Source organism: Coffea arabica, chromosome 8c, assembly GCF_036785885.1.
Source record: "Coffea arabica cultivar ET-39 chromosome 8c, Coffea Arabica ET-39 HiFi, whole genome shotgun sequence".
NCBI lineage: Eukaryota > Viridiplantae > Streptophyta > Magnoliopsida > Gentianales > Rubiaceae > Coffea > Coffea arabica.
The window spans coordinates 31744762-31751594 of record NC_092325.1 but is presented as its reverse complement, the minus strand read 5'-3'; the positions used below and the strand labels follow the sequence as shown (position 1 = coordinate 31751594).

General features: G+C 34.6%; 1 pseudogene; it reads left to right on the top strand.

Annotated features, from left to right (window-relative positions):
• The first annotated feature begins 3158 nt into the window (after positions 1–3158).
• Positions 3159–4640, top strand: LOC140013912 (alkane hydroxylase MAH1-like; annotated as a pseudogene).
• Positions 4641–6833: the final 2193 nt, after the last annotated feature.

Genomic DNA, 6833 nt, shown 5'->3' with positions numbered 1-6833 from the left:
TTAAGAAATGGAATTATATGTAATAATAATTATTGCATAAAACATAGATTTCATATAGTAGAAAACTTAACAACTGATATGATTCTAGGAATTCCATTTTTTACTCAAATATATCCATTCAATGTAAGTAGTACAGGATTAAGTATTAATATAATGGGAAAAGAAATAGTATTTCCATTTACAAGTCCTATAAAACAAAAAGAAATAAGAACATTACAAGCATCCTCTATATATCAAACTATCAACTCTATTCAATGCAAAAAGAAATACATATCTGAGTTAAAAAATTTACAAAAATATATAAGAATCGAAGAACAATTACAAAATCCTAAAGTTAAACAAGAAATTAATAAAATAGAAGAATTAATTAAAAAAGAAGTATGTGCAGACATTCCAAATGCTTTTTGGGAAAGGAAAAAACATATAGTAGAATTACCATATGAAAAAGGATATTCAGATAAGGATATTCATACTAAAGCTAGACCTATTCAAATGAATAAAGAATATTTAGAATTTTGTTAAAAGGAAATACAAACTTTGTTAGAAAAGAAATTAATAACTCATTCAAAATCACTTTGGAGTTGTGCAGCTTTTTATGTAATGAATCAAGCTGAAAAAGAAAGAGGAGCTCCGAGACTAGTTATTAACTATAAACCATTAAATAAAATGTTACAATGGATCAGATATCCAATTCCAAATAAGAGAGATTTATTAAATAGATTATTTAATGCAAAAATATTTTCAAAATTTGATTTAAAATCAGGATATTGGCAAATTATTATAGCAGAAAAAGATAGATATAAAACTGCATTCACTACACCATTTGGACATTATGAATGGATAGTTATGCCCTTTGGATTAAAAAATACTCCATCAGAATTTCAAAATATAATGAATGACATATTTAATAATCACATTGAATTCATTATAGTTTATATTGATGATGTTTTAATATATTCAAACTCAATAGAACAACATTTTAAGCATATTAAAATATTTCTAAATATAATAAAGAAAAATATATTAGTATTATCAGCACCAAAAATGAAATTATTTCAAACAGAAATAAGATTTTTAGGACATAATATAACCAAAGGAACTATTAAACCTATTACAAGAGCTCTAGAATTTACAAGTAAATTTCCAGATGAAATTAAAGATAAAAATCAATTACAAAGATTTTTAGGATGTTTAAATTATGTAGCAGATTTCTTTCCAAATCTTAGAACAGAGTGTAGAATATTATTTCAGAGATTAAGAAAGGACCCCTCTCCCTAGACAGAAGAACATACTCAAAAAATAAGATATTTAAAAGCTAAGATTATAGAATTACCCTGTTTAGGTATTCCAAACCCTAATGCTAAAATGATAGTAGAAACAGATGCCTCCGAAAAGGGATATGGTGGCATACTCAAACAAAAAGCAGAAAATTCCCAGGAACAATTAGTAAGATTCCATTCAGGGGCATGGAATATCACACAGCAAAAATATTCTACTATTAAAAAAGAAATTTTAGCCATTGTATTATGTATTTCTAAATTTCAAGATGATTTGATAAATAAAACTTTTTTATTAAGAGTTGATTGCAAATCAGCAAAAGAAGTTTTACAAAAAGATGTTAAAAATCTTGTTTCAAAACAAATATTTGCTAGATGGCAAGCTATTTTATCTGTTTTTGATTTTGAAATAGAATATATTAAAGGTGAAAATAATTCATTACCAGATTTTCTTACTCGCGAATTTCTTCAAGGGAATGGATCGTGAGTCACACAAAGAATATATTCGAAGATTACGAAGAGAAATGGACGATCCTATTGTTCAAAGAAAAGATAAAAATATTTCCAATAGACATCATACTTATTATATTAAAAATCCCCAAGGAGAAATTCAGCCTATTCCTCATCATCAAATTCAAAGTCATTCCCCAGTTTATATTAGACCAAGTTTTTGGTCTGTTCAGACTCCAAAAGAAAAAGCCTTTCTTTTCAAAAGACAAATTAATTTCAATATTATTTTCAAAGATGTCCTCAAAAAAGCCGGTCATTCTCAGGAAAAGATTCAATATTATGACCAACAAATTCAACAGTTTCGAGAGAAACTCAACAAAATTATTTCTTGACTTTAATTTTGCAGGTATGGCTCGCACTCCAAAGGATTATGAAATGTCTCACAGTAAGGTCCTTACTTCAAATAGATATAGTTTATTTCAAGATTTCCCAGAACCAGCCCAGGCAAGAAGGCATTAATTTAAAAAGAAAATAAATAATTGAAATCAGACTTGTTGAACCAAAGTGAAGAGAGAGTTTTGAACTTACTTGTAATTAAAGTTCTTGAATTTAGATGAGTGTGGGGCGTGGAAGCGAATAGGAATGAAAGCTTTTGATTTTATTGGAAACTAGAAGAATGTTTACAATAAGATGGCTCAGATCACATAAAGTGATCGATGCCTCTCTTTTGAAATCCTACCTCTATTTATACATGAATCGAAATGCTCATTTCATTTTCATTTTATTTGAATCTTATCTTTTTATCTTCGTAATCTTGAAATCTTCTTTTGATTGGATGGAACAATCCGTAGCTTTTAAAATGTTGCCTACAATCTTTTTGAAAATTAGCTTTTAGTAATCATATGGATCTTGTGCGCAGGGCCCACCAAAAGGGTCAGATGTTTGAGTGGGTGATGACGAAGATTCCTCCGCTGTAGTGGATCCAGCTGTTGTGGGTCTTTGATTTGAAATTCCTTTGTCTTCTTTTATTTGTTCTTTCAAATAATTCAGATATTCTTGAAGCATATCCGAATTTGTCATCATTTTTGAAAGGAAAAAATCTTGAGCCGGATTTGCTGCTTCTGTCTCTTTTCCTTTTGAAAGGGTGTTTGGCATTTAAATACTTGAAGAGGTAGCGACATTTTGAAGCGGATTTTTTTCTTTTGTTTGAACTGTCACTAATTGCTGCATGGTCCATTTGAGTTTTTCGCCTGTTTGAAGAAATTTGAGTACGGTCTCTTGGGAGCATATTTCTTGTTTGAATTCATCCCACCATTTAACTTTGAATTCCCGAACCAAAAACATTGGTAATGGTACTTCTAAATCTTGCATAATTTTAAAACTCCAGTAAAATATCCAAGGTACTTTAAATTCTGTGTAAAATAATATTGAACAGAGATTCTTAAAGAGAGTGGAGGCACCTTCGAGGCCAGCGGCCCTTGGTTTGCTAATATGCACATGGTCCTCACCTGTGATCCTGCCAACATCCATTACATTCTCAGCAAAAACTTCTCAAACTACCCAAAGGGTCCCGAATTCAGGAAAATATTTGATATTTTGGGAGATGGGATTTTCAATGCTGATTCCCAGTTATGGGAAACTCACAGGAGAGTAACTTTGTCGCTTATGCACCACCCCAGTTTCCTGAAAGTATTGGAAGTAACTGTTTGGGACAAAGTGGAAAAAGGGCTCCTCCCAGTTTTACAAAACTGTGCAAAAACAGGATCCCAGCTTGACTTGCAAGACATATTCCAGAGGTTCGCTTTTGATAGCATATCAAAATTGGAACTCGACCATGACCCAGGCAGCTTATCCTTGGATTTGCCAAACATTCCATGTGAGAAGGCTTTCAACGATGAACGATCTAGCGTTAGTCCTGTTACATAGGCACATATTGCCGGAGCGCTACTGGAAGCTTCAGAAATGGCTAGGAATCGGTAAAGAGAAGAAGCTGAGCAAAGCTTGGGATGCTTTTGATCAATTCATTTACCCTCGCATATCACTGAAGCAAGAAAAACGGAGTAAAATGTTTGACGAGGAACGCAGGTTTGTCGGACTAACCACTTTAATGGAGGCTTACGAGGAGACAAACAATAGTATTCGCGATGCAAAAGCGTTCATGAGAGACAACATTCTGAATTTGATGTTTGCTGGTAGAGACACCACCAGTACAGCTCTCACATGGTTTTTCACTTTTTCTGGCTGATTGCAACAAATCATTGGGCTGAGGAGAAGATTCTTGAAGAGATAGCAAATGAGTTGGACGTGGTGAAACAAGGTCAAGATTCGAGGCTCTTCAATGTCCAACAGTCCCATAAACTCGTTTACCTCCACGCTGCTCTCTGTGAAGCTCTCAGGCTATATCCGCCCGTGGCTTTAGAGCACAAAGCTCCAGTCCAGGCCGTCATTCTTCCAAGTGGTGTACGCGTCGAACCAAATACCAAACTGATTCTTTTCTTCTACTCCATGGGGAGGATGGAGTCCTTATGGGGTGAAGATTGCTTGGAGTTTAAGCCTGAAAGGTGGATATCGGAACGGGGGAGAGTCAGGCACGAACCTTCCTTCAAGTTCCCTGCGTTTAATGCCGGACCAAGGACTTGTTTGGGCAAGGAGATGGCTTTTGTTCAGATGAAAATGGTGGCAGCCTCCATCATCTACAATTACCACGTCCGAGTGGTGGATGGTCATCCTATTTCCCCTAGTGACTCCATTATTATCCAAATGAAACAGGGTTTAATGGTGAGGCTCTTTCAAAGAAATCGATGAATTTGTAGCCTTGAAATCATCACTCCCTATATGCATGTGAAGATCATCAGGCGACGAAGAATTGTAATATGTATCCTTGGCACTGATGTTTAATCCTTCTAGTTGAAACTTTTGTTGTAAAAAAAAAATTGTCTCCCCTGTATACTCTGTACTTATTTGGATGGTGAATTTAAAGTACGTTTGGAACGATTTTTCTTTTTTGTAATGTTCAATAATACTCTACTGCTATTACACTCGCTCTCCAGTTCTGTCCTACCAGTTGTCGTATCAAATGGGAAGAAAACAAAGGTCCTTGTTGCAGAAAAGGGAACGCACCTGTAATAGATAGATAAGCTACTGACATGGTGATAATTTGTTGGAATAGTTTGCGAATTGAAATAGAAATAAAGCTTGTCAAATTCAAAATATTGGACAAAAGAAGAATGGTTAATGTAGCCTCTTTTGGCATGTTTTTGTTCATTGAAGGAGACTAATTGCAATCTCTTGATGATCATTATAGTGAAGAAACAGTTTTGGCATGTTTTTGCCTATTAAAGGAGACTTGAGCAATCTCTTGATGATCATTGAAGTGAGGAAATTGTGATCCCTTAGTTTTAATGTCTTCTGGGTTGTTTTTCCTATATAAATGACAAGGTTTTAGTAAAACAATCTTACTTACTTAGCCATTTTGATCCTTTCTTAGAAAAATGCCTTTTAGTTTTGCTATCCAAAGTTCTTCATTCTTATTGTATCCTAAAGATATATTGCCTTAACCTAAAAGCAAATTACTAAGTGTAATGGAGGCCATGAACACCTTAAGGATAGTATTTGTGCATGCCTCAAGAATTATCAACAAATGCCCTTTCTTTTGTGAAATTTGTTAGTGAAATTTCTGCACTCTTATTTTATTTTGGGAAAATGGTCAATTTCGTTCCTAAACATTTTTGCCCTGTCAATTTAGTCCATGTATAATTTTTTTGGCCAATTTGATCCCTATACTTCTTTAACAGTTCCAATTGAGGAACATTACGGCAGCGCCACCATATAAATTCAATCAAATCACTAATTGAGCAACTAAGCAGGGATATTTTGGGTAGTTCTCTGTTGGGGCAATAACAAAAGAAGTAAAATCCCTGAAGGACCCAATTCTAAACCTTGGGTTCTTGACTAACAAAGTCTCCAAGAGACTGTCCAAACTCCTCTCCTCCTCGGATCCTTTTGGTGGTTCTTCTTGTGGCGTTTCCAAATTTTTTTTTATCTCTGAGTGCCCTTCTGGTTCACGTTTTAGAATGTCATCCACTACTCCTGCAACATTAACAGTTTCTTCTTTGGGAGCATATTCTTTTGCTAATTCCGGATTATCTTTGGAAGAAATATCCAGAGCAGGGATAGCATCAGGTTTCTTAATCTCTTCAATTGCAGCAGGCTCAATGTACTTATCCTCGATCTTTTCTTCCAGTTCAGCTGATGTAATAGGCAAACTTGGGGGCTCCTCAGCTTTTGGCTTCTCTTCCACCTCAGCTTTCACGACCTCTTCAACTATAAGTGGTTCACTTTGTTTCTCCTCAATCTTTTTCTCTGTTTCAACCAATGTTACTGCTGTTTCACCGGGGGTGTTCTCATCTTTTGGCTTTTCTTCATTTTCCTTAGGTGGAGAAGCACTGTCTTGTACAATTTTCTCTACGTCTTCTTTTACTTCCTTCTCAACTTGCTGCAATTTACGTAAAATCAATTAAAAAAAATGCAGAGAAAGCATAGGAAATCATTTGCATTCTGAAAAGGCGAGCATCTTATCCTAAACGAACCTAATTAGTAAAGTTAAAGGAACTGCAAAAGTGAGTAGGAAATCTGGAAGCAAAGTATCTTCAGAAAGATTTAGTCCGATACGTGATAAAGGTTGGAAATTTTCAACTGAAACCCAGTGGAGCTTCTTCAATAAAGCCCCAATATTCTCAAAACTCGATTGGAATCTTGCTGACATAAATCTCAGCACCCAACTCTAGATTTTACTTCTTTTGTCACGCCCCAATAGTGAACTATCCGAAATAACCTGCTTAGTTGCTCAATTAGTGACTTGATTGAATTTACATGGTGGTACCGCCACGGCATTCCTTAATTGGAATCGCTAAATAAGTATAAGGATTAAATTGGTCAAAAAAAATTATATATGAACTAAATTAATGCAATAAAAAAGTTTGGAGACGAAATTGGTCATTTTCCCTTTTAATTATTTTCTTAGCATAATTAAGCTATCCGGACCTAGAATGACTTTGGTTGTCATAGGAGCCCGTGTTTTTTTTGGATCAAGTTCGCCCACAAATA